The sequence below is a fragment of the Dipodomys merriami genome, unplaced genomic scaffold (assembly GCF_024711535.1).
Source record: "Dipodomys merriami isolate MVZ:Mamm:240054 unplaced genomic scaffold, mDipMer1.0.p SCAF_17, whole genome shotgun sequence".
NCBI classification, from domain to species: domain Eukaryota; kingdom Metazoa; phylum Chordata; class Mammalia; order Rodentia; family Heteromyidae; genus Dipodomys; species Dipodomys merriami.
The window spans coordinates 2,590,309-2,603,495 of NW_027203048.1; positions in this window are offsets into that span (position 1 = coordinate 2,590,309).

The following is a 13,187-nucleotide window of genomic DNA, read 5'->3' on the forward strand; positions in this document are numbered from 1 at the left end:
TGCTTGAAATCTTCAGGGAGATAGATTTTTATTTTCTTTAAGAAATGGTTAATAAAATACAAATTTGGGTTAGTCCATAGCTCTGTCTACTCTGTGAATTGAAGAAGAATTTCTAATTTTTTTGCATTAGAAATAGACACTTTGGGTTAATGTGCTCACACAGAAATCAGTGAGTATACTTCATGGAGGAGCAAAGAAATCGAAGAACATAAATCAAGGTCAAGTCATCATTTGGACTAAGAACCATGCTGGCAAGGCTCTCTATGTTCTGGGCTCTGGTCTGGGAAATTTCTCTCTCTCCAACACTTGCCTGGACTTCCACTTCTTACACTCAAATTCCTACATCTCCCCCAACTCTCTTCCTTGCCATCTAGGTTTGGCACCTTCGAAAGAATGAAGAGGAATGGTTACAGAATTATCATTCAGCCTGAGATCATTTCCCTTTACTCCTCCTTCTAAATGAAGTGTCTGGACGTTTGGCGAACTCAGTCAATTGTTTGTATGGACGCTCCGGGAGCTCCTGATCTCTGAAGAAGCAATTGAAAATCTTTCTGGGGATATTCTGAGGTGGCTGGACTCCATTCTGAGTGCCTTCGATCAATTATATTGGAAATATACCTGGAGATGTGTTAGAATTCAGAATTCAAAGCAGACACGTTCTCAAGGATATTTTCTTTCCCTGGAATTCTAAAAGCTTACTTACTCTACCCAGAAACTGGAATGGATAACTATTGGTACTGCACTGAAAAAGTGAGCATCTTCCTGAGTGTTTGATCCCAGATGCCTCACTCTCCACAGTCTTGGCCTTGCTGGGTGGGGCAGGAACCCCTTCCCCCCACACACATACACACATACCATGGCAGCGTAATTGAGCTGAGTATCAAATTGTGTACTGACTTTTCAAGAGTCACCATAACAAACTGGACATACTTGGGAGGTTCAGCCACAGAATTTTATTGTTTCCTAATTCTGGAGGCGAAAACTTCCCAGCACTTCTTCAGAAGGGCTTCTTGATAAAGGTTACAGGACAACATCCTACATTCACCATATGATGGTCTTAGATGTTCCTTAGTTAATGGCAACTTAAAGCATCTGTCTCAGCCTTTGTATGCCTGTGTGTATTGTTTCTCACAAGGACTCCTGGCATCAGATTTAGGTGCACCTAGATACCTCACGTTGATTTCTCTCGTAGCAAGATCTCTCACAACATTTGTGAGGCCCTTTTTACAAATAAGGAATATGCAGGTTTTCGATGGAGGTGTATCTTTGAGTCATTCTAACCTACTTGAACTTGAAATCAACAGGTAGAAATCCAGACACAACACACATAAAATGATTCGTGTAGAATTATTTCTTTGCCCAGTGCTTACACTGTCCCTGATACAACTGGCTCTGAGTTACACTAAAGCATCAATAAACAAAAACTGTTTTAGCTTCACTTTTTCAAGGAACTTGCAATCTAGTAGAAGAGGAAGAAGTGGAGGGTTATAGGAAAGCATATCATTATTTATTATCCTCATTATGAACATGTAAAAGCATATTTGATGCTGCCAAAAATATCACCAATGACAGGTTGGGAAAGTAATGAACTAACAGAATCATCTTCAAGTCACACTCTAAAATCATCCTCAGCAACGCACCACTAAATACACATTCAAATTCTACCTTTCTTAAAGGTCAAATTCAGGTTTCTCTGCTAGAAATCTCTCCTCCACCACTGGAAACCCCAGTCACAAAACTCTAAGTTCATGCCACAAGTCCAAACACATGTTGGCATTTCAAAATCAGTTCCTTTCCATGTCTCTTGCCTGTGACTAGAGCACCACTATTCAAATCCACGGAAAGTTCTGCAGGCTCTCTTGCTGATCATACCTGAGTTTCTTCCTCCTCAATGTGGTTCATCGTTCTGAACACTGAGATCACTTTAGTAAGTGTGATGTCCTATTTCTCCTATACCTCCTCTTCTTTTTCCCTCTACCATCAGCTGTCTAAACAGCAGTGTCTGGGAGACATCAACCATTCTACTCTCTGGCTTACAAATCTCTAGTAGCTTTCCTTTGCACTCACATTCCATAGTTTGCAAAAGTACCATGCAAATTCCTTAGATTGGCCTAAAGACTTTCATCTCTCCAGGCTAAGCCCTAGTCATATTACCTTGTTTTCTGTTCTCTAACAGATCAGGATGGTTCTAGCCTTAGGCTTTTCTGAATCTATTTTTACTGGTTGGTTGGTTGGTTTTTCAGAATGCAGTCACTCTCCCCATTCATCTTTCCAGAGCTGTCTTTCCCATTCCAGCTTGGGCATCTTGATGAAAAGTCACTCAATGGAAATAACTGCATCCTTACCCTCTTTCCTCCACCCTCAGCCACGCCAGCCTGCTTTTAACAACCTAAACTATATTTATCAGTACTTGTTGATCATCTGTCTTCCCAGTAGAATATAAATCTTGAGACATCAGAATGTTTCAAGGACATGATTAGTTCAAAGCACACATAGATTTCTCAATGACTGAATAACAAATGTATGGCCATCTCTTACTCTCTATCACTTAAGTATATTAACTGTGTCTTTTATAGCAATGCAATCTGTGAGAGACAGCCATTTTAAGGTTCCCCACACCCAATACAATTTTCAACACAAATTGGTTCTTCCAGTAGCTAGATATTTCTTTTGTTCTTGGAAAGAGGAACAAGGAATGCAGTTCCAGAATTTCTGCTGAATGCAGTCTGGTATTTCAGAGACTCAGTCTTAAATCCACAGTCCTATTTTGTTTTGTTTGCTGATGTTAAGGCAGTGTTTTGTAGTTGGCTACTATTTTCTTACAAGGAAAAAACATGGACCATCTAAGAAATCTAGCACAAGCATGGCTTTCCAGTCTCTTAGCTCTATCTCCATTTCTATGGGGACCATTCAATAAGAGCTTTCAATGTCTTATCTATAAAAACAAACAAGGGCTGGGAAGGAGGCTCAGTGGTAGAGTACTTCCCTTGCATGCATGAGGCCCTAGGTTCGATTCCTCAGCACCGCATAAGCATTAAAAGCTGGAAGTGGTGCTGTGGCTCAAATGGTAGAGCGCTAGTCTTGAGATGAAGAGGTGAGGGACAGCACCCAGGCCCAGAGTTCAGGCCCCATGACCAACAAAAAAATAAAAAATAAAAAAACAAATATCAAATGCAATATCAATGCGTGTTATCTGGAAGAGATTAGTTGGCTTTATCAAAATACTCACAACTTGAAAGGTTCAACTTTGACCTTCTAGACTTTCTTGACAACTTTCATGGCCATCATCCTTGTGTTTATGACTCTTGTGATTCTACTTTGGCCGAAGGAAGTTCTCTTCCTTACCTGTTTTACTGTCAGTGCATTCCTGAAACCAGGAAGATTTGTAAAGGAAGGACCTCAGGAGATGGTGTCGAGATAGTCCTGGTCAGACAGATGCTTCTCTGTACGTGAAGTAATCCTAGCTCTGTGTGCTCAAGTTTTAAAGCTGACCCTCATTAATCAAGACTTTGGTTCCTTCAGACATTCCAGAACTGATCTCTCTCACGTCCCCCTCAAGCAACCATCCATATAGACCCCCAAATAAATTATTTATTCCCTCAGTGTCTTGGTCTGGCATCACCGAGTCTTCTATGACCTCCTGAGTATGAAAGAGAGAAAATGAATGACTTGGGCAACTTCAAAGTGTTGTTTAACTTTCCATATAGTCATTAACTTTAAATGTTCCCAAACTAATAGTCCAAGACATTGTAAAGAGGTAACAAGTTCAAAGGAATATGAAACATAAAGCAGAACTCCAGAATCATTTGAAAGAATTTTCTCTAAATGTGTGCAAGCTTTCAAGGCTGCTAGGCTAAGGAACCTGGATCGGCATTTTGGCGAGTGCTGAAAAGAATTCTCCCCAAGTGGAGTGTATAAGCGAGTTGCCAGGCCAACGTCTCTGAAAGTGGAGGCATGTCCTTTGAGGCTCTGCCTGGCCAGGGAATGCGGCACTGGGCTGCTTCATTCCCCCTTCAATTAAAGGCCAATTTGTCTCTTGCTTTAAATCTCCCTCCCTGTTTGGATCTGGGTGCTCCCAGGTGTATTGTGCTTCCAAATAGGGTGTTTCTGCGCAGGAGAAAATTACCCATGCATCATGTTACAGACACTGATGATCTGCATTCCCGTTGTAAAACCTTCAGTCATTGAATCCAATGAGGTGTGGGACAAAGGTCAGAACATCACGGCAAAATGGCTATGTTTCTTCTTTGAGGGGTGGGGCTGGGGGATTTAGACTAGAAAGCAGCACAGGTGGCAATGACTTTAACTTGAAATAAAATGCTTGGAAACTCAAGGCTCTTTGGATGGTACGAACGTTTTCTCTTGGTGTAAAGATTTATTGTTATGTGATTATGAAACTGTTTTTGTACAGGTGCTGGTATTTGAACCAGGGCTTTCTCATTTGAACTTGTACTCTCACCTCATTTTTTGCTCAAGGCTAGCACTCTACCATCTGAGCCACAGCTCCACTTCTGGATTTTTGCTGGTTTGTTCTTGATAAGAGTTCCACAGAACTGCCTTAGCTGACTTTGAGCCATAATTCTCAGATCAGCTTCCTGAGAGCTAGGATTATTGGTATGAACCAACCGTGCCTGGCTAAAACTTTGTCTTCTTCTAGTTCTTTTTCATTTTTCAATAGTTTAACTTCTTTTGATGTTATGGCACAGGAACTTATCACCTGTTTGTGTAGTTTCATTTAGGTAGTATCCTTCCATTATTTTAAGAATGACTTCAGTTTCTACTGAATGCATAATCTAGAGTTTACTTAACAATTCTTCTATTACTAGATACTTCCAATGTTTCCAAATTTCTCACCTTCAATAGTAACTCAGGCCTGGTATTATAGCACACACATGAAATTTAAGCCACATGGAGTCAGAGCTAAGGACCATAGAGGTGTGAGGCCACACTATGCAAAAAAAAAAAAAAAAAAGGTACTGAGACTCCATCTCAATCAAAAAGCAGGGCATGCATCTTCCATACAAGGCCATAAGCAGTAAGATCATGATGGACTAGCCTGGGTAAAAGTAAGGCTCTATCTGAAAAAATAACCTAAAGCAAAAAAGGGCTGGAAGTGTGGCTCAAATAAAGTACATGGCTCCAAGTTTAAATCCTACAATCATAAGAATAATAATGATGACAATTATTCAGAATTAAACATTCTGGTGCATAAAAGGTTTTGATTCCCTCCCTAAGGGTATTAACAGATTGAAGTACATAAACATTGTATGTATTGGCTCAGGGTGAGGTGTATATATACTGTGTGCTTTTGTTCATTCCCAGTGTCTGCCCAATGTTGTCATGTGCCATTTTCCACACGCATACCAACTCTGGTTCTAGTAAAGAAGGATATATTAGATACTGGGGAGGTGGGAGCGGGCAATAGTTAAAAGGCACTGATAAAGACAAACTGAATTGAGTCACAATGAATATTAGATGCAGATACAACCTAACAGGGACCTCACTTTCTTTCATTGAGCTTTTAATCATTATCTTCATATGTATTTGTTACAAAACAGTTCAATAATTAGGAAGGAAGACAATAAAAATCCCCATTTTATGCTATCTGAGCCAAACATGATGAATCGTTGAAATAATTCTGATTATTGTTCGTTCCGCATGCTTTACAAAAACAGGCCCAAACAGAATATTCTGGATTTTAAGTTGTTTTCCTACTAAATAATATGAACACCTGATGTACAGTAGAAATGTTTCTGGCATCACTGATGATAACGGATGTCCAATATGTCATACAGAGAGATGCTGCAGAGATGATGATTGTTCCACAAGAGATCAGGACAAATTATGGCCTCCCCCAGAGACCATATTTGAAATAAGAATTCTGGATTAATGTGTAAGAATATTTCTAGAGTTTCTGATAAGTAATCACAAATTGGCCTCCAGAAATGCAGCCTTGAAAGGTGAATGGGGAAACCAGTTTCCTGCACCCTTAGCTAGATGACGTATCATCATTGTAAGTACTCTTATCACAAGTTTGATGTACAAATAATGGCATTGCTTAACTTTAGTTTGCATTTTTGATCATTTGTGAATGTAGACATGTGTGTGTGTATATATATATATATGTAAATGGTATTATTCTGCATTTGTATTCATATCCTTCCATCTCTTTTCCTATTTTGAAAGTCTCTTCGATGCTTCTATTTCCAAATATCTCCAAGAAGGGCTACCTTCAAATCGTCATGAGCACTCCTGACAGCATGATGTGGGTTCTGAGGTTTCTCTTATCTTCTGACACCTGTTATTCCAACTGAGAGTCTTCAAGTGAAACCCTTGACCTTCCCTGAATCTCCCATCCCCCGCCTCTGCCTTACTGCCTTGAGCTAATACTAGACGTGAGAATGAGGACACAAAGATTTCTGAACTTATTCTGGAGAATGGCACTGACTGCTCAGGGAAAGAGCATGAGGGCTGATGTCTGAGCAGAGTAAGCCTAGGCAAGGTCACAGAAAGCCTGGGTGCTGGGGCTCACAGCCGTCTCAACAATAACCAGCTCTGGGGCTGGGAAGGTGGCTCAGTGGTAGAGTGCTTGCCTTGCATGCTCGAGGCCCTGGGTTCAATTCCTCAGCACCACATAAGCAAAAAGAAAAAAGCTGGAAGTGGCGCTGTGGCTCAAGTGGTAGAGCGCTAGCCTTGAGCTGAAGAGCTGAGGGACAGCACCCAGGCCCAGAGTTCAGGCCCCACGACCGGACCAAAAAAAAAAACAATAACCAGCTCTGGGGGAAACGTTTTAAAAAATGTTCCTTTAGTTGTAAAAAGAGATTTCACATCATCTTGAGTTTTGAGTGAAACATGAAAAAGAGCATTTGGGAGAGTATCCAGAAGGTGGCACCATTGTAACATGACTTCTGTCCAAAAGCATCTCCTAGGAATTTGAGCATGTTTGTATAAGGTCCAAGTGTGAAAGCACATCTCCAATAATGTTCAATTTAGCAAATATAACAAAATAAAAAGAAACACACCCATTGCAATGCAGAATTAAAAATGAAATAGATGTCAGTTATAGTGAAAAATTACAAATAAAAATTATTTATTTAAATCTAAGAGAGAACACTTCAAAAGTATTCACTGGTACTAACTAGCTTTACAAAGAGAGAAAGAGAGGAAAAAGGGAAGGAAGAAATGAAAGAAGGGAGGGATGGAGGAAGAAAGAGAAAGAGAGAAATAAAGAGAGGACAGAGGAAAGGAAAGAAGGAAGAAGGAAGGAAGGAAGGAAGGAAGGAAGGAAGGAAGGAAGGAAGGAAGGAAGGAAGGAGAGAAGGAATGTTGTGCATGCATGAACACTATTTGTTTCCAAACAATGCCTGTTTTACTCAGGAGTATCATCAGGTACCTGACATCCCAGTGGGAAGTATAATCCCACGTTCAGGTCAGTGCAAGTATTGGTATAGTCAATAAATATCACGGGCTGGGAAGGTGGCTCAGTGGTAGAGCACTTGCCTTGCATACATGAGGCCCTGGGTTTGCTTCCTCAGCACCACATAAGCAAAAAGAAAAAAGCCGGAAGTGGCGCTGTGGCTCAAGTGGTAGAGCGCTAGCCTTGAGCTGAAGAGCTGAGAGACAGTGCCCAGGCTGAGTTCAGGCCCCACGACTGGACCCTAAATAAATAAATAAATAAATAAATAAATAAATAAATAAATAAATAAATAAATATCTCAACTCTGAGGCTGAAATCTGAGGGTTGAGATTTGAAGCCAGCCTAGGCTTCAACCCTAGATGATGAGACTCTCATCTCTTATTAACTGCCCAAAAGCTGTAAGTGGCTCAATTGGTGAAGTATCAGCCTTGAGTGAAAAAGCTAAAGTACAGTACCTAGGCCCTGAGTACAAGCCCCAGTACCAGTACACACACACACACACACACACACACACACACACACACACACACACACACACACACACACACACACGATTTCAATTCTACAATGTTGTGAAAACATCAAAGCAGAGGAGAGTTGGATCAATGAATATCCAGTGAAATCTAAAGTCTACTTTGTTTCTTTGTCATTATCAACTGCTAAGAGTACATCGAATGATTACCTGATCATTTCATCCCATTAAATTTTTCAAGAGTTTAAATGATAACAATAGACTATTTATTATGAGAAGGTATATGAGAAAAATTCAAGAATTCTTCCACTCTTCTAAGGCACATTAAGAAAACCGATTACCATTGGATTCGATTTCTGTGAAACTTCTGTACGAACATAAAAATAAAAGCTCAGGGCAACATAGGAGTTAAAATGTTTTTCACTGGAAGTCTCCGTGATCCATTCTGGAAGACAGCGAGGCACATGTTTGTAGTTGGGAATCTGGCAGCATAGAGTCAGAAAGCTGATGGTCAAAATGTTCTGGTTCAGAAGTTAGAAAATAAATAATTCCTACGAGGAAGGATTCTTCAGCTCTGGGCAGCTGATACGGTAATAAAATAAATAGGCAGTAAAACACACTTCCTGTTTTGAGAGTTCACATTTCATATTGGCAAAAGCGCATCTCTTAAACTCAATCTCAGGCTTCCATAAATAAACCTGGCACCTTTTTAAACACTTTCCCATATGCTTCAGGATGAGGAGTGCATTATTGAATACACCTCGGGGAGCCTAGAAATGGGGAAGACTACTTGTGAGGAGCACACCACATAGTTGGCCTGGGTCCAGGGAAGCCATCATGCAACTGCTTGAGTTCAAGCCATTGTAACTGGACTCCATGGTGTTCCCTGCCCCTTTCTCTTCTCTTGAGGTCATTGTAGTCAAAGCTTTGTACCAGGAGGAACCAACAATAGTATTAGGTTGGGTCAGGGTGAGGCATGTGTGCAGGATTCTTTGCTCTTGTATCTTAGTGTTCTCATCTAGTTCCTGAGACTGTGTTCTCATGTACGAATTCAGTTTCTAGAGATGAAGAGAAAAATCCCTAATCCACTCAAGCTGGAGCCTAGAGAAAGAGGTCTGGTGTACAGACCATAGCAAATTTACAAGGTTTCCCAGACTTAAGAGTGCTCATCTTCCTGATGCTGTGAAGCAGAGATCTGGTGTCATGAGAAACCATTCCACTCCTACTGTTCTATAAATGGTGTGAGTTTAGACAGGTTAGGAGATAATTGTATCCCAAGGGAGTTGTAAGAGGACATGAAATAAAACTCAAAAATTCAACTGTCACATTGTCTGGCATCAAGTAAGGAATCCACTAGTGGTAATTATGTGTTAGCTCTCCATTACTAAAATAAATACCTGAGCTAATCAAGTTATAGAGAGAAAAGATTTATTTTTGCTCACAGATATAGAGGTTTCATTCAGTGATTGTTTGGTCCCATGCTTTACTATCTTGCATAAAGCATGGGGAAGTGTTCTCCCTCCTGCCTAAGCAAAAGGAGCTGCCAGAGTTGACTGAGGTTTGTAATGGCAGAAAGATCAGCATTAGCTGAAATCATCTTGACCAGAATGGAGTTGTATTACAGCAGCAAGCAGCAGTGTTTGCAATGTAACTTCCTCAAGCTATCCCTGGAGGGAGTACAGTCCTCAGAGCAGCTGGACTGCTGGTCTGACAGCTCTCTGCTCAAGGCAATTAGGCACCATAGAAGGGCCTAACAATTGTCAATTAGAGAGACAAATCATCTGGGCTCCAAACATAATAGCTTATTTAGATGAAAAATAAAGAACAAGGAAGGTGCTTACAATAGAGATCTACCATTAACAGTCCTATAAAAGTATTTGAAAGCATTCTTAAATATTTAACAATGTTTAACTCCTACCCCAGTGCCCTGGGGCCTGTACTACTAATCTGTCTCATTTTTGCTATGAGAAGATACAACCTGCCATTGCTGACTTTCTGATCTTGGACATCCAGCCTCAAGAATTATGAAAAATAAACATCTATTGTTGATTATCCAGCTTATATTTTGGTAATAGCAGTTCAAGCTAAGACAATGCATCTTTGTTTTTTATCATGAGATCAAAGAAGGAGATCTCAATGATAGCTACAGAATATCACCAAAATGTCTGATATTTTAAATACAGAGTTTGATAGGTATTTGAGATTAGTAAACTAGGTCAACATCACACGTTATTAATGGCAGAATCAGAATTTCAATACAGAGCACACTGGCTGGAGATCAGCAAGCCACTAGTTCTATCAGGTTTTCTGAGTGCTGACACCCATTTTGGAGCCTGCTGTGTGATTCTGGCACACCATTATCTTCCTTTACAACGTGGTTTAACCCAGACTTATTTTCCTGTCTCTGAGCTCCTCAACATGGAAATCCAATCCTATTCAAGCATCTTGAAGAGTAGTGAGGGCTCAACTGAGGGCAATTATGACAGTGCCTGGCACTGGGACACACAATTCAGTGAGTTTCTGAACAGCAGGCTTCCTTGATAAGCAAGATTTAGAGGAACTATCACAGGTTACTGCTGGGGAGATATTTTGGGGGAAATTCAGAAGCAACTCTTAGCCTACTATCTACTTTTCTACTGCCTGATAAATGGCTCCTGATTATGTGATTGTGTGTGTGTGTGTGTGTGTGTGTGTGTGTGTGTGTGTGTGTGTGTGTGTATACTTGTGTGTTTTGCCAGCAGAATTCTGAGTCTATGCACTAGCTTGCTCTGGAATTCATTAGACTATGTTGTGTTTTTGTTGCTATTCAATATTTGCCTTCTATTTTACTAAGTGTTGGTAGCATGCTTCCCAGGGAAAAATTATCCATCTCTGAGACATTGCCACAGTGTTTGTTTTATATAGCCCTTGGATCCCCTTTATTTCCTTTCAATGAACGTCTAAAATCATGTGTTGATTACTCTGGTGTCTCCCACTTCATCCTCTGAGTTGGCCTTTGTTTGGTGTTTCCCTTAAATATTCTTTTAACCTAAGGCATCACCTTATTTTATCATTGCAACTTGACAAAATTTTCCTTAATTAACTATTTCAGTTTTCAAGTCATGTTGGCAAGTTCATCATCCCTTCTTATTGCGAAGCGTTCTGATTAATTACCAGGATTCATCAGGCACAACTTTCCTTGCTTCCTACCTCAGTAAATTAACATCAGCTCTTCTGTAAGGTTTCTTTGGAATGGACAAATCCTTAAAGCCATGTGTTCTTTCTCTGAGAGATCAGGTCTGCACCACACCAGCCAAACCCTGCATGGTTGGTCTAATTACTCAAGCCTTCTCCTTCCCCAGATGCCACACAGCCAGTAGATAGGACATGAAGGAAGGACGGAAACTGTGAAGCTCCATGAGAAGGTTCGTCGAGGACTGGAGTTGAGGCCACTTTAGGTGCTCAGCGGCACAGATGCAAAGCACGAGTTAGGGTAGTGTCTGTCCCGTTTCACAGCAACCCCTGCCCCTGCTCTGTAATGTGCAGACACCATCAGCTCCTTTGATCCAAGGACTGCATCAAATCATCTTGACCCTTTGAGGAAGATATGTAACCTGGGCCGAGTAGAGCCAGATGACTTTTTTTATTACCATAGCATAAGGCAATATTAAATGATTTCATGAGTTGTAGCCAGAACATCTGTTATTAAATGTTAGAAATCTGATTTATTCAATTCTAGCAAACTGGCACTCAGCCTTCTCTCAACTAATGCTTCACCTTTGGGGCAGGGAGGTGCTGTTTCCCAGGGTTTTTTAGAAGGCGAAAGTTTTTTTTTTTCTGTCGGTCGTGGGGCTTGAACTCTAGGCCTGGGCGCTGTCCCTCAGCTCTTCAGCTCAAGGCGAGCGCTCTACCACTTGAGCTACAGCGCCACTTCCTCCCAGGGTTTTTTTTCTCTTTTTTGGAGAAGCCTATCCTTTCCCACATGTCATGTGGCTGTGTTTTTGCTCTGGGTGAGGACTCCCCATCAAGTACAAGGGCCTCATGGGGCAAAGGCCTTGTGGGATTGCATGCCATGCTCTACTGTTTCTCGAGGGCAACCTACCAGCCCCAAGCCTCAGAGAGAAAGGTTCAGGCTGCCAGAGGCAGACAACATGACATAAAGGAGAGAACTCTTCTGTAAGAAGATCTCTGAGTATATAATGCCAGTCATCAGCATTGAGAAGGGGGCATCACTGTGCCAACCAGTGACTCTCCTGGATTGGCTCACTCTTCCCTTCAGTGATCACTGAAGGATAAAAGAGGGTGTTACTGTGACTAGAACCATGTCATCAGCTCATATGCAACACTGCAGGGGAATTCTCAACTCCTTCACTCATCGCAGATAATAGAACATTTCTTAGAGAAATTTTTCCCAATCAACCTAGGGACGTCAACTTTGGTGGGAATCAAAGTAATAATTGCAGCTCGCTGTGCTTTACCTGTGGGATCTCAGAACTTCAGTCATCTGCCAGGGTGTGTCTGTTAGCACTGGGGCTGACAAAAAGGATAGAAGGACACAGTATTGTATGAATTGGAGATGTTCTCCAATAAGCCACGGACTCATTTTATTCCACAAGGCTAGCACGCTTCCATTACATTCATATAACTAATTACAGTATTTTTTCTGATATTTATTCCTATACTAGTCACCATTCAAAGCACTGGGGAAATGGGTTATAAATATATGAAGAAGTGACCATTTCTCCACTCCAGAAGTTGGCAGTTCAATAAGAAAAAATAAGATATTGGCACCGCCTAAATGTAGAAAGCTGTGAGTCCTGCAAGTCATAGAGATCTGTGGAAAAGTTAAAAGGAAAAAGGAGCAAAATATTGATTAGAAGTTTCCAGAAAGGTTTTATTGCAGGACCTGGGCTTTGATTTGGAACTTAGAAAGACTGAGTGCTGGAATAAAAGAAGGTGTAAAAGGGATAGTGGCTGGAAAGCAGTTGTGGCTGTGGATAGGATAAGCATGTCTGAATGTTGGTTGATTTTTGGTGTTCCTGAAACCCCTGTAAAGGCAGAATGGGAGAAAAGGTGAAAAGATGTATGGAAGTCAGTCATGATGGTCTCAGTTTCAGGAAAGAAAGCTTCCATTTGAATGAAGAATTCTGAGCACTTTATGAAGATGAAACTGAAATCATACATATGAGAGACAGAGACTACACCTGGACAAATGCAGGTGGCAGAAGATGAAAATATGTGGTATTGGAGGCATCCTATAAAGAGGACTGGACAGAGGAAATTCACAAAGAAACCAAAAAGATGCCCAAAGTCTTGTTG